General features: G+C 42.5%; 1 protein-coding gene and 1 non-coding gene across 2 annotated transcripts in view; both read left to right on the plus strand.

Annotated features, from left to right (window-relative positions):
* Positions 1 to 12,380: 12,380 nt before the first annotated feature.
* PLCE1 (phospholipase C epsilon 1) overlaps positions 12,381 to 22,436 on the plus strand; it is a 358,298-nt gene continuing 348,242 nt past the window's right edge. Inside the window, exon 1 of the mRNA XM_065922944.1 lies at positions 12,381 to 12,631. The gene's annotated coding sequence lies outside the window, so the exon portion shown is untranslated. The remainder of the gene's footprint in view (positions 12,632 to 22,436) is intronic.
* On the plus strand, positions 21,946 to 22,052 carry LOC136162077 (U6 spliceosomal RNA). Its single transcript, XR_010661927.1, has one exon. It is a non-coding gene; the product is annotated as a U6 spliceosomal RNA (small nuclear RNA).

The following is a 22,436-nucleotide window of genomic DNA, read 5'->3' on the forward strand; positions in this document are numbered from 1 at the left end:
GCACTGAACTCTTACTTGTGGCATGTGGGATCTAGTTCCCTGACCAGGGATTGAACCCAGATCCCCTGTGTTGGGAGCATGGAGTCTTAGCCACTGGACCACCAGTTCAGTTCAGTTTAGTTTAGTCGCTCAGTCATGTCTGACTCTTTGCCACCCCATGGACTGCAGCATGCCAGGCCTCCCTGTTCATCACCAACTCTTGGAACTTGCTCAAACTCATGCATCGAGTTGGTGATGCCATCCAACCATCTCATCCTCTGTCATCCCATTCTCCTGCCTTCAGTCTTTCCCAGCATCAGGGTCTTTTCCAATGAGTCAGCTCTCTGCATCAGGTGGCCAAAGTATTGGAGCTTCAGCTTCAGTCCTTCCAATGAATATTCAGGACTGATTTCCTTTAAGGGACCACCAGGGAAGTCCCTTAGTGAGTTTTAAAAACTCTTTGTATATTTTGGATAATATTCCTTTAGCAAATGTGTCTTTTGCAAATATTTTCTGCCAATTTGTGGCTGTCTTCTCATCATTTTGACAGTGTGTTCTGCAGAGAAGTTTTTAATTTTAATAAAGTCCAGTTTCAGATATTTTTAGAAATCAGAAACATTACAGATATAATTGAAATGATTTTTATACCCTTCTCTTTTAGCTCCTTATCTGTCTAGAGGCAAATCCCTATCATGAAGTTAATGTGCACACATCTTATCCATGTTTTCAATACTTGCATTTCACACATGCCTGTAAACCAGATACTATCTTATTTTGTTTGTTTTTCAAATTTACAGCAATGCTATCATACTGTAAAAGTCATTCTGCAATTTTTCTTTTTCACTCAAAATTATATTTTTGAGATATATCCATGTTTATTTATTTATTTATTTTTTTAAAAAAAATTTTTCTTTTTTTTTTATTTTTCAGTGGGTTTTGTCATACATTGATGTGAATCAGCCGTAGAGTTACATGAATTCCCCATCCCGGTCTCCCATCCCACCTCCCTCTCCACCCGATTCCTCTGGATCTTCCCAGCCCAACAGGCCCGAGCACTTGACTCATGCATCCCACCTGGGCTGGTGGTCTGTTTCACCACAGATAATACACATGCTGTTCTCTCGAAACATCCCACCCTCCCCTTCTCCCACAGAGTTCAAAAGTCTGTTCTGTACTTCTGCGTCTCTTCTTCTGCCCTGCATATAGGGCCATCGTTACCATCTTTCTAAATTCCGTATATATGTGTTAGTATACTGTAATGTTCTTTATCCCTCTGGCTCACCTCACTCTGTATAATGGGCTCCAGTTTCATCCATCTCATTAGAACTGATTCAAATGAATTCTTTTTAAAGGCTGAGTAATATTCCATGGTGTATATGTACCACAGCTTCCATATCCATTCATCTGCTGATGGGCATCTAGGTTGCTTCCATGTCCTGGCTATTATAAACAGTGCTGCGATGAACATTGGGGTGCACGTGTCTCTTTCAGATCTGGATTCCTCAGTGTGTATGCCCAGAAGTGGTATTGCTGGGTCATATGGTAGTTCTATTTCCAGTTTTTTAAGAAATCTCCGCACTGTTTTCCATAGTGGCTGTACTAGTTTGCATTCCCACCAACAGTGTAAGAGGGTTCCCTTTTCTCCACACCCTCTCCAGCATTTATTGCTTGTAGACTTTTGGATAGCAGCCATCCTGACTGGCGTGTAATGGTACCTCATTGTGGTTTTGATTTGCATTTCTCTGATAATGAGCGATGTGTAGCATCTTTTCATGTGTTTGTTAGCCATCTGTATGTCTTCTTTGGAGAAATGTCTGTTTAGTTCTTTGGCCCATTTTTTGATTGGGTCATTTATTTTTCTGGAATTGAGCTTCAGGAGTTGCTTGTATATTTTTGAGATTAATCCTTTGTCTGTTGCTTCATTTGCTATTATTTTCTCCCAATCTGAGGGCTGTCTTTTCAAGTTACTTATAGTTTCCTTTGTTGTGCAAAAGCTTTTAAGTTTCATTAGGTCCCATTTGTTTATTTTTGCTTTTATTTCCAATATTCTGGGAGGTGGGTCATAGAAGATCTTGCTGTGATTTATGTCAGAGAGTGTTTTGCCTATGTTCTCCTCTAGGAGTTTTATAGTTTCTGGTCTTACATTTAGATCTTTAATCCATTTTGAGTTTATTTTTGTGTATGGTGTTAGAAAGTGTTCTAGTTTCATTCTTTTACAAGTGGTTGACCAGTTTTCCCAGCACCACTTGTTAAAGAGATTGTCTTTTTTCCATTGTATATCCTTGCCTCCTTTGTCAAAGATAAGCTGTCCATAGGTTCGTGGATTTATCTCTGGGCTTTCTATTCTGTTCCATTGATCTATATTTCTGTCTTTGTGCCAGTACCATACTGTCTTGATGACTGTGGCTTTGTAGTAGAGTCTGAAGTCAGGCAGGTTGATTCCTCCAGTTCCATTCTTCTTCCTCAAGATTACTTTGGCTATTCGAGGTTTTTTGTATTTCCATACAAATTGTGAAATTATTTGTTCTAGTTCTGTGAAAAATACCTTTGGTAGCTTGATAGGGATTGCATTGAATCTATAGATTGCTTTGGGTAGAATAGCCATTTTGACAATATTGATTCTTCCAATCCATGAACACGGTATGTTTCTCCATCTGTTTGTGTCCTCTTTGATTTCTTTCATCAATGTTTTATAGTTTTCTGTGTATAGGTCTTTTGTTTCTTTAGGTAGATATACTCCTAAGTATTTTATTCTTTTTGTTGCAATGGTGAATGGTATTGTTTCCTTAATTTCTCTTTCTGTTTTTTCATTGTTATTATATAGGAATGCAAGGGATTTCTGTGTGTTAATTTTATATCCTGCAACTTTACTATATTCATTGATTAGCTCTAGTAATTTTCTGGAAGAGTCTTTAGGGTTTTCCATGTAGAGGATCATGTCATCTGCAAACAGCGAGAGTTTCACTTCTTCTTTTCCTATCTGGATTCCTTTTATGTCTTTTTCTGCTCTGATTGCTGTGGCCAAAACTTCCAACACTATGTTGAATAGTAGTGGTGAGAGTGGGCATCCTTGTCTTGTTCCTGATTTCAGAGGAAATGCTTTCAATTTTTCACCATGGAGGGTGATGCTTGCTGTGGGTTTGTCATATATAGCTTTTATTATGTTGAGGTATGTTCCTTCTATTCCTGCTTTCTGGAGAGTTTTAATCATAAATGAGTGTTGATTTTTGTCAAAGGCTTTCTCTGCATCTATTGAGATAATCATATGATTTTTATCTTCCAATTTGTTAATGTGGTGTATTACGTTGATCGATTTGCGGATATTAAAGAATCCTTGCATTCCTGGGATAAAGCCCACTTGGTCATGGTGTATGATTTTTTTAATATGTTGTTGGATTCTGTTTGCCAGAATTTTGTTAAGGATTTTTGCATCTATGTTCATCAGTGATATTGGCCTGTAGTTTTCTTTTTTTGTGGCATCTTTGTCTGGTTTTGGAATTAGGGTGATGGTGGCCTCATAGAATGAGTTTGGAAGTTTACCTTCATCTGCAATTTTCTGCAAGAGTTTGAGTAAGATAGGTGTTAGCTCTTCTCTAAATTTTTGGTAGAATTCAGCTGTGAAGCCATCTGGTCCTGGGCTTTTGTTTGCTGGAAGATTTTTGATTACAGTTTCGATTTCCTTGCTTGTGATGGTTCTGTTAAGATCTTCTATTTCTTCCTGGTTCAGTTTTGGAAAGTTATACTTTTCTAAGAATTTGTCCATTTCATCCAAGTTGTCCATTTTATTGGCATAGAGCTGCTGGTAGTAGTCTCTTATGATCCTTTGGATTTCAGTGTTGTCTGTTGTGATCTCACCCTTTTCATTTCTTATTTTGTTAATTTGGTTCTTCTCTCTTTGTTTCTTAATGAGTCTTGCTAATGGTTTGTCAATTTTGTTTATTTTTTCAAAAAACCAGCTTTTAGCTTTGTTGCTTTTTGCTATGGTCTCTTTAGTTTCTTTTGCATTTATTTCTGCCCTAATTTTTAAGATTTCTTTCCTTCTGCTAACCCTGGGGTTCTTCATTTCTTCCTTCTCTAATTGCTTTAGGTGTAGAGTTAGATTAGATCTCAATTACAGGAAAAAAATTGTTAAAAATTCAAACATATGGAGGCTAAATAACACGCTTCTGAATAACCAACAAATCATAGAAGAAATCAAAAAAGAAATCAAAATATGTATAGAAACGAATGAAAGTGAAAGCACAACAACCCAAAACCTATGGGACACTGTAAAAGCAGTGCTAAGGGGAAGGTTCATAGCATTACAGGCTTACATCAAGAAACAAGAAAAAAGCCAAATAAATAACCTAACTCTACACATATCCATGTTTAAACTCACAAGTCTAGTTTATTCCCATAAGCTATTGTACAGCATTTGGTCATGAGTAGACAAAAGCAACGTGTTAGTGTATTCACCAACAAACATTCATATATTCAGGCTTGTTTCAATTAATTTTGGTAATTAACAACAAGCTGCAAAGAAATTATAGTATGTCTCTTTATGTATATATGCAGAACATTCTCTGTATAGACACAGATGTGGAACTGGAGTAGATGTTGTCTAATGACTCTTAAAAGAGGTGGTACTCATTTATATTCTCAGCAACAGTATAATTCTAACATTTATTCTTGCCAGACTTTAAAACTTTTTCGGTCAAGTAGCTGAGATAGCTATTTTATGTAAAAAGAATCTCATTTTAAAATGTTTTTATTTTTTCCAGATTATAAATAAGGTTTATATTTTCTATAAATTACCTGTTCATATCATTTGCCCATTTTCTATTTTTCCTTCTGATTTCAAGACAGTCTTTAAAAGACACTAATGATTTATTGGTTATTATGTTGCAACTTTTTTCTTTCAATCTTCAGATTTTGTTTTACATTTGTTAAAGATGCCTGTGATTATATGTTTGGGCATCCCTTGTAGCTCAGTGCTAAAGAATCCTCCTGTAAGGCAGGAGACACAGGAGATTTGGGTTCGATCCCTGGGTCGGGAAGATCCCCTGGAGAAGGAAATGGCAACCCACTCCAGTATTCTTGCCTGGAGAATCCCATGGACAGAGGAGCTTGGATGGCTACCATTCATACGATCACAGAGTTGAACATGACTGAAGCGACTTAGCACATAGTTATACAGGTTATATGATTAAAGCCAGATTTACTGATTTTCTCTTACTCCTTAGCTTTTTAAAGAACCTCATCAAAGAATTCCTTTTCTACTCTGAGACCACAGATAACTTATCCTATAATTTTGTCTAAAAGTTTCTATATTTGGTAGAGTACATCCCTTTCCTTTACTGTTTCAGAGTCATCTTGGCTATTGCATAGTCCTTTAGATACCCAGGAAAATGATCACCTCATCTAAAAGAGGAAGTAAACTAGGATTGGCCTCATGCATGAAGATACATGAAGCAGGCATGCATGCTCTGTCACTAAGTCGTGTTTGACTCTTTTTCGACCCCATGAACTGTAATCCGCCAGGCTCCTCTGCCGTGGGATTTCCCAGGCAAGAATACTGGAGTGGGTTGCTGTTTCCTTCTCCAGGGGCTCTTCCGTACCCAGGGATGCAACTCGAACCTCCTGCATTGGCAGGCAGATTCTTTTCCACTGAGTCACAAGGGGAACCCTCATCTCTGGATTAAACAGAGTTAAAAGGTTATTTATTTGGAATTTCTCATTATTTTTAATATGTCACTGTGAATTGTAAACCTCCAGCATTTTAAAATATATTTGCCCACAGAGACTCTTTACATTGTTTAAGTAGTAGCAGGTGAAAATGCTTTGAAAATACCGTACTAAAACTTTTTTTGTGTAAGGATTCATTGATATGTACTCCATTAAATTATAAGCTTTATGAAGGTAGAGATTATGTCACTCCTTCCCAGTCACTGTTGTTTTCCTAGTACTTTACACAATTCCTACACTAAAAGTCACTCAGTAAACATTTAATCAATTAATTACCTACTTTCATTTTTTTCAATGATTATTGTGTTAGTATTCTCAGTTACAAGTAACAGAAACTAACTTAGGCAAGAAAGCAATTTACCAAAAGGAATTTGAGTAACTTGCAGAATTGTTGAGAGCTGGATAGTCAGCCTCAAAACTAGGCTTCCAAGAATAATGCCCCAAATAATTTCCCAGGCACTGGAAGCTATAAGTTAGCACCACTGCCAGGAACTCAACTTTTCGGGAATTCCATCTGCTACCAGCACTGAAGCCACCTTGGCACCAATTTTCCAGCTTTACAGATGCCCCCAAAAGTTTACTTTGCTTGCTCTCATTGTTGCCAGCAAAATGTATTCTGTATAGAATTTCTGTCTTCAAATTGTTCACTTTTGAATCTAAGTCGCTCACACATATGCCTGACTGATGATGCCAGGTAACTGGTCACTGCCCCAGCTGCAATGGAGGCTGGAGCAAACATGGTTTATAGCTAATAACTTGGGAAAACAAGAATTGTAAGGAAGAAATTTCCAAACCCAGCAATGGTATTCCAAAGGAAACAAAGACTTTTCTACTTTTTTGATTAATCGTGGTAAAATAATTTCTCAGAATATTATCAATTTAAGGTAGATTTTTAAAAATTGGTTAGCTTAAACTTTATCATGGTCTTCACAGGTGGCACTAGTGGAAAAGAATCCACCTGCCAATGCAGGAGATGCAAGAGATGGGGGTTCAATCCCTGGAGTAGGAGATGGCAAACCACTCCAGTATCCTTGCCTGGAGAATTCCACGGACAGAGGAGCCTGGTGGGCTACAGTCCATAGGTTGCAGAGGCAGATACAACTGCGCGCAGCATAGCAACAGCAACAAACTTTATCATGGTATTCTTTTATAATTGAAAGTGTCACACATCTATTATAGTGTTCTGTTTCCCTTTTATAATTTTGTTAGTGTTTTTATTCTTGATTATGTTTTACAGAAGTGTTACTTTGTTTTAATGCTCCCCTCAAAGGCATTTTATATTTTCCAAAGAACCAGCTCTTAGATTTAACTTCTAGTTGGTTAGGTTTTCATTTTTACTTTCTTTTTTTTTTTAATTTTATTTTTCTTGGAATTGTTTTTGGCATTTTTTTCTTACATTTGAATTCTCAGTTCATATATTTTTATACTTTCTTGTTTAATAATAAAAACATTTAAAGATGCACATTTGCCTTTAATTACTGATTTAGCCACATCTCATAAATTTAGATTATGTAATATTCTCATTTTTGTCATATTCCAAGAAATCTACAATTATCATTTATATTTCTTATGTGACCCAATCATTATTTAGAAGAACATGGTTTAACTGTTGAGCAGTTGATGTTTTTGGTTAAAAATATTTAATATTAACTTCTAGTTTTCTTGCATTTTAGTCAGAGAATATAGCTCATAAATTTCCTGGAATTTCTTGAGATTTTCTTGGCCCATTCTTATAAATGCCCATGGAATTCAGAAGAGAAGATATCTATTCTCTATGTGCAGGTTGTAAATGTTGTTAAAAGTAATTTAGATTCTGTTTTCCCAACTTTCTTCATTATATTAGTAAAATCTATACCTAAATAATGAATAAAATCAGGCCTAGAGAACTGTTATAAAAACAAGTCACACGAACAAGCCATGTTAGTGGGAGAGACAGTGTTTTAGAGAAAAGAGGAGATCGAAAGGATACGGGAAGGGCTGGGAGAGCAGAAGGAAAGGTAGGCAGAGGAGAAAGGAAGAGTCAGAAGAGCAACTCGGACTTTTGAGAAAGTACAGTTGCCCAGGAGGGCAAGTGTGGAGCACATTTTACACACACAGAGCTATGGCTGATGGAGATGTTCTTTCAAACACTGCTTGCAATGTCTTTGTCAGGTTGGGAAGCTGCCCCTAGAACATAAGAATGAAGATAAAGAAGTGCCAGCCTAAAAGAAACAAGTGGAGGATGGATGCTAGAGGGAAATAAGCAGTGTCTTCCACCCTCCCTCACTTCCTATACTTCCTTTACTCACTTCCTTTACTCCAGTGTTACCTCTCAAAGAAGTCTTTCCTGAGACATTCTATTAAAATTGCAATCCTCTCCAAGACCTGCAGCGCTCTGTCTTTTATCCTTGCTTTGCTTTTCTCAAGCATTCATCACCTTCTACTATACTACATGCTTTACTTTTTACATAGTTCGTTGTCTATGGATACCAGAATATAAGCACCATGAAGGCCGGGACTTTGCTGACTATTGTGTTCACTGTTTGTATCTCTGATATACAATGCTTGACAAATAGTAGGTGCTCCATACATTTGCATATTGCAAATGCATATTGCATATCAAAATATATTGATATTTTTGCATAAAAGAATCAAAGAAGAGTACAAAGGTAAACAATTGGAGCCGCTGCTATCATTATTATAATTTCTGGCAGAAGGAGTGATTGAGCATGATGATTGTTAATAAAAGGATCTGGGAGAGCTGGCAGATAGTAACATGCTAACATTAATGCAGGAGGCTTGCAGAGAAACCAAAGAATGAGCTTGCAGAGGGGCTTGCACAGCTAATCAGCATCAAGATACCAGTTGGAGAATCAGTGAACAAATTAATAGCCAGTGAAAACCTGCTCCATATCATCTACTCTTCACAGGTGACCAGTCTGATGATCTATGGACAATTCACAGCACTTGGGATCACCCAGGAGCCAAGGTCATTTTCCTAGTGACTTACTTCAATTAAGTTTGTAGAAAAGATGAGTTTTTCAAAAGACTATTATTTTCCTTTGAATTCCACAACCATACCAGAGTTCTCTTCAACACTGTGGCCACTTAGAATGATATGAAACTTTAAAACCTACCTCTTGAGAAGTCTCTTGCCCCAAAGTCTATGCTTTGGGATTCTAGGACAGTTAAAATGTTTTTTTAAATTGTGCTTCTATAATTTTTAGCTATGGCTCCTTGAGATGATTTGAGCTACCCCTGCCTTTTATGGATAGCAACTGAACCAGATATTAAAATGAGATTCCAGAATATTTCAAGGGAACAAAAAATGGATGGACTTTCTGTCAAAACACCAAGACATCTGCAATATTCAAAGGAGATCCCAGTTTTTAAATACCATACATATAAATGAAAATTAAGTTCTGAGTTTTATTTCTTTAATCTAAGTGCTTCACATAGAGTAACTCGCTAAAGCCCTCACAGCCACTGTGAAGGGCAGGTATAGTTTACAGAAGAGGAAAATGAGGCACGAAGAGGTAAGAAACTTGCTCAAAGGCTCACTCACACCTGGGAAGTGGATTAAGGTTATCAACTCAAGTGGACTCACACAGGTCTGTGCCCCTAATATTGGCCATGTTGAGAGATAGATCTCCTCCACCCTCACTCCTATCACCCCACAGAAGTAGACCTACCTATTGCTCTAACATGCTGGTATTTCCACTAACCTTGAACAGCTTTAGTACTTCTACCCTCACATATGAGAAAACTCCGAAAAACTTGTTTTGGGCTCTGTGTCCACTCTCTGAACTCACCAGCCTATTTGCAGACAGCTGGTAAACCCCATACAGTCTGATGCATAGACTTAGAATGAGAGGAAAGGGCGAGTCCTAAACTCGGGGCCGCCTTGTTCCTTCAGTTCTTCCTTGGCTTCCAAAGCTGACCCAAAAGTCTGTTGGCAAATTCCTCTGCTTAGCAATTAGCTACTGTTGAACAAAGATCAGTACATTTGTCAGTTGTGCCTGTGCTGACTACTTAGTTCCCAACCTTAAGGTTTGTTTATAAATGGGTTAACTGATGGCTGGCTTGTTGAGTGTGGCAAAGGGCCAATCTTTTCTGTAATATGTGCAGTAGGGGGACTGCGGCCTCCCACTGGCAGCAACAACCATGAAGTCAGAGACACCGCCCCCCCCCGCCATAAAAATTACAGGATGTGAGAGGAAGAAAGTGGGGACATGATTCCATTTCTTAAAATGATTTTACAACTTAAATTCCCTAGCCCAACATTTACAGCTTAAATCAATTTCCATCAAATGGAGACCATTATGCAACAAGTTCAAAAGAGATGTGTGCTTTCTTCTGGAATTTCAAACAAAGATGCACTACATTTAAATAGCTTCCACAGCATTATTTCTTGGGGCTTTTGTTTTTGTTGTTGTTTTTGACTATGCAAAATGGTCTTGTATACAAAGATGCATAACTCAGTTTATTGAAACTGAATTTTCCATGGAAACCGTCCAGTGCTCCCCCAATTCACAAGCACTTTATCTGACCGTCTTTCTTCCTCCAGATAATGGCTGGCAGCAACCCACAGTGTGGAGGTTATACGCTGTACTTTAGAAAAAGTCTTGAATGGAGCCATTGTTCCCCTGAGATGGTCTGTGTGTTTCACTGAACAGAGAGCAGGGTGTAAAAAAGGCACCTTGTGTGCAACTGTTGGCGAGGTTGGGGAGTGAATTAAAATCTCCAGAAAGTCTGGGCAGTGCTGTTCAGAGGAGCAATGAACCCTCTGGAAGCACTGTTAGCTCAGACATTCCAATGCGGTGAGGCAGCCTCAGGGACATGGCTCCCTCCAGTCTCATTTAGAGAGGGATGGAGGGGGCGAGCAAAGGACATTGATCTGGACCTGATCTCTTTGCAAAAAATTGGGGAAGGCCTTTTCCAGGAATGGGGTGTTATTGATTATCACACTCAGATAACTTTCCTGTCTAATGGACCTAGACTTTCCTTGGTTACTAATAGTGAAGTGACTCATTTGGAGGATTCATGTTAACTGCTTGTGCATCTATCAGTTTGCAACAATCTAATTCCTGTGTGCCTTTTTTTTCTTTTTTTTTTAAACAGACAAGGCTTTGAGGGCTCCAGGTGATTAATGATGTTTGATATTACTAATTCATTAAATGCATTATAAAACCACAATCCAAAACTGTATATTGAATAAAGAGCCTACCTTGTGTATTGTCAATAATGCTTCCTTTTTCCTGGAGCCTGAAGCCTCATTCACCTCCTCAGAACGTGCAGGGACAGGGGTTGGGGTCAGTGACTACTTCCTATTCCTCTAGTACTAAGATCTCAAGCTTTTCTCGAACAAAAAGTTTCCTCCGTCTTCTGCAGAGGTCTTTCCACAACCAGCTCTCAAGGAAGGAGGTAATGTTGATTTTCATTAAAATCCTAGTGGTGAGAAAACAGCAAAACAGTGTAAGGACCCAGGCTGACATACTTTTCTTTAAGGCAGGATTCTTTGGTGCACCCTCCTGTGCATTCTTTGCTCCAACCCCTCCTGCGCCTGGAAGCTCAAAGGATGGGAGGCCACTTTTAACAGTGACCTGAAAGAAGGGGTCAAACTTGAGCAGCAGGAAAATGTGTGGGAGGAGGTGGGACCCTTCCAGGTAGAGGTTCAGAGTGGGAGAAACACCATGTCGGGTTCCTACAGTTACGGGGAGTTAGTCTGGAAGGCAGTAGGGAGCTGATGAAGGTTTCTGTACAGATTAAAGTTGCAGAAGAGAAAGGACAACATGGTTGCAGTGTGAGGGAGTACAAGGAGTGGACAAGTGACTGAATGTAGGAGGAGAGGTCATAACTATGGAACGGGTTGGTCCATTAAAATAGGTGAAGAGGGAGAGGGATTTAGGGGAGGGAGAGGGGTGTGATAATTCGATTTTTCTCCAGGTCTCTGGCTCTCTTGACTGCTAGTTGGGTATAAAAACCACCTCAACGGCCAGGGAGGGCTCGGTGCAGAGGCTGCAGTTTCTGGCAGCGCTGAACATCTCCTGCTTGCCTCAGCAACGAAAGACACTAGATTTGGAGTCCACAGACCTGGAGGCCACTATTTGGATGGTCACTACACTCCGCAGCCTGGCGCAGCACCGGGCACTGTGGTGCTCAATAACAAATAGCTGTTGGATGAGTGACGGAACACATTGGAGACTCGGTGCTGCCCTTACCAGAGTAACCTTGGTTCGAGTAATTTAACCTTCAAGAGCCTCAGTTTCCGTGTGTGTGTTGAGCAGGGACGGTGCCTGGCGGAAGGTGTGAGACGATAAATTCCCGCGGCCTGAGTTGGACCGAGTTTCGGCTCTCCAGCCAGAGCCGGGCGACCCCGCCGCACTCTCCCCAGCTCCCACTGAGGCCCGGACGCCGGGGGGCCCTGGGAGGCCGGGCGGGGGTCGCCGGGCCGACGTCCAGGGCCAGGGTGGCGGCGGGGTCCGCCCCTCGCGCCCGCCTTCTCCGCGCGGCCCGCGGCCCGGGGGCGGGCCCGTCTCAGGCCTCTCCCCCCGGCCGCCCGGCGGCCCGCGGCGGCGCTCGCGGCCTCTCACCCGGGGCGGGCGAGTTCTGGGAAAGCCCGGCCCAGGGCGGGGGCCCCGCTGCCGCCCGCGCCGCCGTCAGGGCAGCGCGCAGAGCTCGGCGGGCGCGGAGCGAGGTAGCGGCGCCGGGCGGGGGCGCACGGGGCGGCGCGGGGCCGGACGACCCCCGAGCGGGAGCGGCGGCGGCGCGCCCCGGCGGTGCCTCCCGGGCTCTGCCTCTCGGGCACTTGCCCGGCTCTGCGCGCTCCTGGCATCTGCTCCGCCGCTGACACACAGTAGCGGGGACACCCGACGCCGCTAGCGACAGGCACGTTCCAGAAGGACGCTGCAACTTGGGGACTCCGGCGCGCCCGGCCAGCAGAGGAAAGGTGAGGAGGAGACTCTGGAGCTCGGTTCCCGAGGCGTGGAGAAGGGGAGAGAGGGGCTTGTAATCTCTGAACCAGTCAGTAGAGCCGCCGAGGGCAGCCAAACTCACCCAGCTGTACCTGGCGGGAGAGTGTCCCTCCCCCGCCCCATCTCCAGGGGAAAACTGAGGCTGGCGACTCCCGAGGGGACGAGACCCAGCCTCACATGGGCTGGAGGACACCCTGGTGGGGCTTCCTTCGCCCCTTCAGATGTTTGCCTTGGGTCTCCACTGCATTTTGTGTGTGCAGTACGAAGATGAAAAATATAAACTCTTTCTGAGGCGGTTCCTAGTGACAGTATTTCAAGGAAAAGTGCTCAAGAGAGTGTTCCTGGAGAGATTAGCTACATCAAGTCCTAGAAAATACAATATTGGACCTGGGTCTCACTTTCACTGGCCACTAGAAGAATGGCTGCGTCTTTTTGCTTAACGTCCTCTAGTGCTGTGATAATGAATAACCTAGAAGGAAAAGTCCTCCATTGTGGCTGATGTTAAATGCACAGTGTAAATTTATGGTCCCCCCCGCCCCACTTGCCTTGTATTTAAGTCATGAGACACTTGGTACAACTGACTCAACTAATTATTGAATGTTAGAGAGATCCATCATCCATCATTTAAAGATTTAGCAGCGTCATTTTAAAGAGGGAGCACACTCAATAGATGTTAAGTAGGAGTCACTTGATGGAAAAGTTTTATTTCCACATGGTTTTTAATTTGGGTTGCATCATGCAAAGTTTGCCACTAGGTCATTTAGATCTTGCAGGATTAGTGCATTTCCTTGTGTTTCTGCTAAGAACCCCGGGTCGGGATAGGGTGGGGTCCCTGTCAGAATGGGCACAGCCAAGGCCTGGGGTGCTGCAACCCACCAGGAAGAATTTTTGAGAGCCTGTCTTGGGAGGTGGATTTAGGTGACCCCGTAGATGCAATTACAGGGCCCAGCTGGCCCTGGGGGAAGGGGTGGTCGACTATCTCTGGATGCTGTATCCAGCCACATCTTCACGTATGCTTTCTGAAGAGTGCCTGGGGTGCTGTCATCTAGCACACCCTTTGTTCTTCCTGAGTGCCCTTTCTGCTCCATTTCATTACTCTAAATCCTAACCAGTTTTGTTGCTGCCATAAGACCTTCCCTCATACCCCAGTCCCAAATAGTCAACTTTCTCAGGCTCTGATGCCTGCAGCATTTTACCTTCCTGGCTTTTCTCCTCTCAGCATTCTTTGAGAAGTATTTATGTAGATGTTTCATTTTCCCTACTGAAGGACTTCACTGTGGCTTTCTTGGCACAGTGTTCGCACCTAGAAGCCTCTCTGGAAATAAATAGTGCTATGGCTTTGGTTCTTCAATACAAATCTCTGTTTTGGAGAAGAGGGTTCAGAGAAGAGCATAATGTTTACCATTCGAATTGTCCTCCACTTACAACCCCACAGGGGAAATTTTCCTTATAGCCAAGAGTCATGCATAATAATCATTTTTGGTCCAAGCCTGGGGACCAAGTAAGAGCTGGAGGGGACTGTCTTCCAGTCCTTCTAGTAAAATAAGCTCCTTGGATATGCGCCAAGGTTGACCTGTGTCATTAAAAATTCCATGCTCCAGTGGGTTGTGGTGAAGCTAGATTCCAATGAAGGTGGTTGGTTTTCTTTTGCTATTTGCAACTATTCTAAGTTACAGTCTCTTCTGGGCGTTTGTTGTATACTTTAAACAATTCATTTAATGTGCAATTTGTTACCTACAAATTTTTTTAATGAATAATGGAAAGTTGAAAAGAATTGTGCTTGCTGTTTTCTCAAGCAGAGAGCAGGGAATGTTCCCCATGCCTGGGCAAGAGGGGATATTTGCACAGAGTAAGGCTGCTCTGCACTAGTGTATTGGCAGTCCCTGCCATGCCACACCAGGGTGGCAATCAGCCTGTATAGGATAACAGTTGCTTCAGCCTGGGCTCCTGCTTTCTTTGCCTGGTCTCACTGTGCTTGAGGGAAGAAGGGTCTGAGGGAGCACGATAATATAGAGCTTTGAGTTTGAAGGAGTAGTATAGCAGAGAAGAGGAGAGAAAAAGCAGTAACAGCGTAGAGTGTGAACTGGTATGATCCAGGTGCTTTCCTCTAGATGCTTGGTTAAGATCTTGGCACTTAGCAGGTGGAAATTTGGTTGGGGAGAGCAAGGGCAGGTGACTGGGGAGCCTGGTATTCCTGGAGAAGGCTGAGGGGTATTGATGGAGGCTTAGGGAAGCGTGTGGCCCAATTATGTGGGGTTTCCTATGAGGAGAGCTGGAGATGGGGAAGTGGGGAGTCGAGAAGGAAGAAGAAGATATCAAAGGTACACTTTGTGAATGGCCAGCTACAGGATCTAGAAAGGAAGAGAAAACCCTCTTCAGCATCATGTGATCTTCTCTTCTCCCAGGGTGCAGGACTCAGGCTTGGTTTTTTTGTGTTTTTTTTTTTTTTTTAAGTCAGCCCTGTAATTCATCTATATAGGTTTTCATGAGCCAGATTGGAACCCAGGCCTCTACAGCTGTGCCGTCCAGTCAGGGTAGCTACAAGTCACATAGGGCTATTTACATTTAACTTTGAGTAAGTTAGAATTAAATGAGATTAGTCACATTTCAAGCACTTAATTGTCACATGTTGCTAGTTGCTACCATACTGGAGCATGAAGATATATAATATGTCCATCATCTTAGATGTCTGCCCTGGGATATTCATAATGACTATTAATCTCCAAAGTACTAATTTCCAAGTCAAATTTAGTCATAAATTAACAATTTCCTATTCTTAGTCCCCTACTAAGTCTATTTAGATAAAAATAACAGTAGTAGTTGTTGTTGCTAACACTGCATTCTAAGTACTTTGTATCTGTCAATTCATTTAATCCTAACAACAGCATTAGGTGCTAAATGCCAGAGACCTGTTATCCCTTACCTGCAATTCCAAAATTTAAAAAAAGAAACTCTCAAAACTGGTTTTTATAAGTTTGGCCACAAAATTTGGTCTGAATTGACATGAGGTTCTTATGGTCTTAATTTTTCTCACTGATAAATAGTATATCTACATTTTTTATTCTGGAAATGATGGACATGTTTGCTATAGGTCATAGACTTCCGTGGTGGCTCAGATGGTAAAGCATCTGTCTACAATGCGGGAGACCCAGGTTTGATCCCTGGGTTGGTAAGATCCTCTGGAGAAGGAAATGGCAACCCACTTCAGTACTCTTGCCTGGAAAATCCCGTGGATGGAGGAGCGTTGTAGGCTACAGTCCATGGGGTCGCAAAGAGTCAGACACGACTGAGCGACTTCACTTTCACTTTGCTATAGATCTCACCTACAGCATTATTTAATATATGACATGTGTACTGTTTTGCCATTACCAAAGCCAAAAATCTTCTGATTTTGTGTAAGGACATATAGACTTCTATTTTTATGCCCCTTTTGAAGACAGGAAAACCGAGGAACTAAAAGGTTAGGTAACATACATGAAGTCAGAGCAAGAAAGTGCCAGGGCCAGGATTCATGCAGAGCTGGCTGGCTCCAGACCCTGTTCCCTTGACCACTGTGCTTTCCTGTATCAACCCTTAGGTTCATCACCGAAAACAAACAACTGGCTCTTTTTTGGTGGAGTGAAACCAAATAACTTGAACTTGGCTCATTAGAAAATTACAGATAGGGTTATGGCTAAATTGTTTAGCAATTGAGGTTTTGGAATGCTGTGACTAGTTAAACCACCGTAATTGGTATGCTTTGCAAGTGTTTAGCTTACCCTTTTCCACCTTAGCTAATCACAGTTTGTTTAGAGCCATTCTCTGTGAAAAGAACTGATAGGAAAAGAAGCTGCTCATTGTGGCTGTTGGTAAAACTGCTGGACCCTTGCTGAAACCTGTGGCACATGGTTCTCATAACAGTTGTAGAACAGAAGGTAGGGCATGGCTTGGTCCTGGTGTATACCGACTGTTGTGCTGTGGGTGGGACCATTCTGGTGGCCAGCCGGGGTTCTGAAACTTCCTGGTAGGGCGTTGGAGGATCTGAGTCAATCTGACTTGGTTGGAAGTCTCTCCCGGAGAGACTGAGGTTCTCTCTTCTTTTGGGGAGGTTTGACTAGAATCACAGGGTTGGCCTGGGGTCAGGAACAGACTTTTCACTTTCCCTCTTTAGCTGGTCCCTTCTTGGCTTTTTTGTTCAAGTCTGCATTTGAAGAAGCTCTTTAGTAACCCCAAGCTTTATCCTGTGAGTATAAGAAAATGTTCTGAAGCTCTACCATCTGTGGACCTTATAGCCTAGGGTCTGCAGGACCCCTGTCTTTCTGTGTCCTGGGTGCATGTGTACCTCTCATGACATAGCCTTCAATGTTCTAGTGGTCGTGGTACCTCCAGTTATAATAGCTTAAGGTATAGGGGCAAGGCACTCTTGGTCCAATACAAGGGCTCTAGAATCAAATTTACCTGGTTTTACAGAAGCTTTGCCATCTACTAGCTGTACAGCTTTAGATAAGAAGTTAACTTTTCTGTAAGATAGTAATTTTGCAGAGTTGCTCAGAGACCTAGGGCTTCCCTGACAGCTCAGCAGGAAAGAATCTGACTGCAGTGCAGGAGACGCAGGAGACACAGGTTCGATCCCTGGGTTGGGAAGATCCTCTGGAGGAGGACATGGCCACCCACTCTAGTATTCTTGCCTGGAAAATCCCATGGACAGAGGAGCCTGGCGGGCTACAGGCCATAGGGTCACACAGAGTTGGATACAATTGAACACTCACACATCACGCATTTGAGACCTCAGTAAGATAATGTACCTAAAGCGCTTTGCGTAGTGCCAGGCACATAGTCAGTGTTCAAAATGTTAGTTACTAATGTTATTGTCTTTTCTGGGTCTTCCTAAGTCTTGCCAGTCTGCAACTTTAGGCTTAGGAAAAATATGTCTAGTACGTTGAATAATGCCAGTGATCCTGTAAATTGTCCAAGTCTTAATCCCCATAACCTGTACACATATTTCCTAACAGGACAAAAGGAACTTTGCTGACGTTTTTAAAGATTTTGAGATGAGGGGATTATGCTAGATTACCTGAGTGGGCTCAACCTAGTCAAGAGGGTTCTTATAAGAGGGAGGCCAGAGGATCACAGAGTCCCTCATAGAAGGTCCGACTCATGTAAGAAAGGCGTCAGGAGCCAAGGGATTTAGGCTGCCTTGAGATGCTGGGCCTCCAGAAGGAAAACAGCCCTGCCAACCCACCTGAGACTTCTGGCCTCCAGAGCTGAAGATAACAAATCTGTATTGTTTACACCACATTTGAGGCCATTTGTCACAGTAGTTATAGGAAACTCACAAGAGTGTAGAAGAGAAAAAAGAAAGTAGTCAAGAGGGAAATGAAAGCTGTCAAAGTAAGAGAGTAATAAGCGCCAGGATTTAGTTTGAACTTTGCTAGGGACTTGTTCTGACTACCTTATGTGTATTAACCTGTCATCCTCACTACAACCTTCTGAGGTAGGTACTTTTATTATCTATATATCATGGAAGGAGATGCTCAGGCACTGAGAAGATAGGTAACTTACCCAAGTGTACACAGCTAGTATGGGGTGGTGGTTTAGTCACTAAGTCGTGTGTGACTCTTGTGACCCCGTGGGCTGTAGCCCGCCAGGCTCGTCTGTCCATGGGATTTCCCAGACAGGGTCACTGGAGTGGGTTGCCATTCCCTTCTCCAGGGGTTCTTCCCCACCCAGGGATGGAACCCAGGTCTCTCGCACTGCAGGCAGATTCTTGACCAACTGAGCTATCAGGGAAGCCCTAGTACGGGGTAGTGCTGGGATCAAATCCACAGTCTGGGACTCTCTTTATTTTGCTGGGGACATAATTGCTTTATAATGTTGTGCTAGTTGCTGCTGCACAATGAAGTGAATCCACTATATATATATTCATAGATCCCCTCCTTCTTCGACCTGTCTCCCACTGCCCCCATTCCCTGTCTCCCGCCCATTCCATCTATCTAGGATTCCCCAAAGCAGGCATTTCTGTGTCTGCTAAGGCTGACAGTGCCAGCCACTGAGTGGTATGTTACTGTAAGGAAGGAAAAAGTGATATTTGAATGGGGTAGAAGGAGTGTGTTATAGCCCTACCTCACCGAAAAAAAAAAAGAAAAGAAACATGGGTATCAAAGCCCTTGGTAAGTTCTTGCCCTTTCTGTCTCTTGTAATGTGAGTGGACAGCTTGCAGCCGGAGGACGCCGGCTCTGGGAGCAGTCCCTGTGCTGGCCTCCCTCTCGGCTTCCCACCTCTGTTTCTCCGGCAGCCCCGCTCACTCACCACAGACCGCTGGCCCTGGCGCCCAGTTGGCTCGGCTTCCCACCTCTGCCTGTTTATTGGATTTGCCTCATTCCTGACTCTCCGCTCCAGCCCTGAATTCCACCTTTTCCTGGCCCCTCATATGCTCAAACTTGAGATGGTTCGTGTCAGATGGTGAGGTACCTCTGGGACTGCTGGGGCGGGTGCGTGGTGGTGATTTCTTTCTTTTCCTTTGGGTTAGTTGCCTGTTGATGACTTTCTAGCTGTGCTTCTTTTGCCTCTCAAGCTCATAATGCAGAGTGATACTGGTTTTCCAATTGGAGCCTCTGCCAGGTGAAGGAGATGGTGGAAGAGAAAGGTCTCAACCCTTCATCCCATTTTGCTCACAGTCCCACTCTTACTCATTTTATTTATATAGTGAGGTCCTGCCTCAGATTTGGCATGTAAGCGGACCTCTGTGCTAGAGAGACAGAAGTTTGTTTTGAGAAGACCTAAACCCTGCATTAAGGCACACTAGGTATGACCTTAGCCCAGAGACTTGGATGTGCAGGAAATAGAACTCTGCTATGTTTTCTCTAATTGTCTTTTACAAGTTGAGGATCTGGAGCCAAGGTGCTTAGATTTGTTTACCTGGCTCCACTATTTATATGCAATCTGTGTGATCTTGTGCAAAATACTTGTTCTACTGGGGCCTAAACTTCCTCATTCACTAAATGGGAGGGGTGACAGATAGTAGCATCTGGGCCTCGCTGGTGGCCCAGTCATAAAGAATCTGCCTGCCAACGCAGGAGACTCAGGTTCGATCCCTGGGTTGGGAAGATGCCTTGGAGAAGGAAATGGCAACTCATTCCAGTATTCTTGCCTGGGAAATCCTTTGGACAGAGGAGCCTGGAGGGCCACAGTTCATGAGGTCACAAATCAGTCGGATATGACTTAGCGACTAAACAGCAACAACAAAACAGTAACACCTAGTGAGTGAGACTGTTCATGTAAAGGGCTTAGAACAGTGTCTGATAGACAATAAGAATTCAACAAATATTGGCTCTTAGGCTCAGTTTCATGCTGATGGAGTCTCCATGGTGCTCTCCCCTGGTGCGCTGGGGGTCTTACTTCCATTACTCCTCTCTCTCCTAATTGCCACTGTTCACTGTGCCTGACCACAGATGACTTCAGGTACATCAGGCTGCTTCTCATGGGGCCACAGCTGGCCCTCCCCGAGGTCTCTGAGGTCTTCCTGCCTCTTCCAGGAAGAGGGTCCCTTCGGTTCTGAGAAACTCTGGAATGTGTGTTCTTTTCTCTCCTGCCTGCCAGCTATGGGGGCTGAGATGAGAGGGACAGGGTGGAGCTCCAGTCTTCTCCCTGCTTTTTCTCCGTGACATTGGGTCTATAAGACAGGCTTCATACTCTTGCATCCTTTCCCCTCGCCCCTTAAGGCATAAAATAAAATAATCATACAGGGTGGCTAGGCCTGACAGGGTTGTTGGTTAAACAGGGCTGGCCAGTACCGTTATTTACGTAGTGGTGGTGTTGCTGCTGGCTCCATGGACTGATCTGCTGTGGGGCAACCCCACAGAAATATGCTCCAAGTCTAAAAACACTGGAATGTCTCCTTCAGAAGGCCTGGTTACATTTGTACATGAGTTCAGAGCTATAACAAAATGCAGTTAGCATTTATGAAATTTATTGCTTTGTAGAAGCAGCTACATTTTGATAACAAAACAGTAAGGGTGCTCCATTCAGAATTAAGGAAGAGGCAGAAGCAAGGAGAGACTCTATTTTGATGACTTCATTTTAGGTTTAAACTATACAATATCACTGACTATGGAAAATCCAGAGAATGGAAAAAAAATCACTGGGAAAAACACATGTGACCAAGTGCATACTAGACACATCTGGGATTAAAATATCATATAACACAGTTTAATTTGGATATCACTGGAGTTAGTTCAAGTTACTGTCATTTCTAAAGAAAGCTTCAATTCATTTGTTATTATTAATAACACAAACTCAGATTTCATTGATGAACATATTTTTGCCTATGATCCGCTTGCCTGGAGGAGTTGAAGCACTCTCTAATAGTCTGGTTTGTCCATCTCAGGGAGGTGGATAAAATTCACAGAAGTTAAATGCTTTTGGCATGAGATTGTATTCCTTTTTCCCCGCAAAGGCAGAATGAATTTGGATGACAGAGTCGAGCGTGAGCCTCACTGGGTCTGCAGTTTTGCTAACTGCTGGGGTCTGAGTAAATTCAGATTCACTTCTCTACCACTCAGCAGGCTAATTAGTCCCTAATTCAGCTTGGTTTACTGTGGCAGAGGTTATTCTTTCATGGTGCCTCCGGCAGGGTCCTAAAATTCACAGTGAGACGGATTGGTCAAGCTCCAGGCAGTTGTGAAAGAAATATGCTCAGTTATTATTTGAATCTCAGAGAGGACGGCAAGAGCTTCTTGACTTATGCATAGAAACGACATAAATTTGTAAAAAGAACTCCAAAAAGTGACTTTGCTGTGGCATCAGTGTAACAGCAGTCAGATAGCCTTGCAGGTTCTTTTCAGGGCACCTCTTCCATCTAGGATTTTGGCTAAGTACCCTTTGCTGACTGAGAACTTCTCGAATGCCAAGTCATGGGATGGCTGACAACAGGTGAAGTGTGTTCCTGACTCAGGCAGGCAAGTCCAGATCAAATTAGCTACAGAGGATCAGAGAGCGTGCTTACTTCTAGCCACGCGATCTATCTCTGATGAATTGTCACTATCTATCTAAGCAGTCAGGAAGGTCTCAAGTATGTCACTTGTTTAGATTATTAGTTATAAAAAATAAAGAATTTTTAGACAAACACTGTATGTTTTCACTTATATGTGAAATCTAAAAATCAAAACAAACGGACGAATACAACAAAACAGAAACAGACTCACAGATACAGAGAACAAACTAGTGGCTACCACAGGGGAGAGGAGTACAGGTTAGGGCAAATAGGTGAAGGGAATTAAGAGGAAAAAACTAGCAGTTATAAAATAAGTCAGTGCTAGCTTCGGTAGCACATATACTAAAATTGGAATGATACAGAGAAGATAAACATGTCTCCTGCACAAGGATGACACGCAAATTCATGAAGCAGTCCATACTTTTTTAAAAAAGTACTAAAAAAAAAGTCACAGGGATGTAATGTATAGCAGAGGGAATATAGTCAATATATGTCATAACTTTGTATGATATATAATCTCTAAAAATATTGAGTCATTATGTTGTACATCTGAAACTAACACTGTAAGTCAACTATACTTAAATAAAAAATTAATTAAAAAATAATTTTTAATCCAAAGCCATTTTAACAACTAAAATTCTGTCTTTTAATTATTAATGCAGATGTTATGCATCTATTTATGATTTGTTTCTTTTTTATTACATGCTGTGTCTTGCAACAGTGAAAATTGAGAAATCCAAATGTTCCCCTCTCACTTTGAAGAGTTGGAGAAACGTCTTCTCAGAGACAAAGATTTGACCAAGTCACGT

Source organism: Muntiacus reevesi, chromosome 2 (genome assembly GCF_963930625.1).
Source record: "Muntiacus reevesi chromosome 2, mMunRee1.1, whole genome shotgun sequence".
NCBI lineage: Eukaryota > Metazoa > Chordata > Mammalia > Artiodactyla > Cervidae > Muntiacus > Muntiacus reevesi.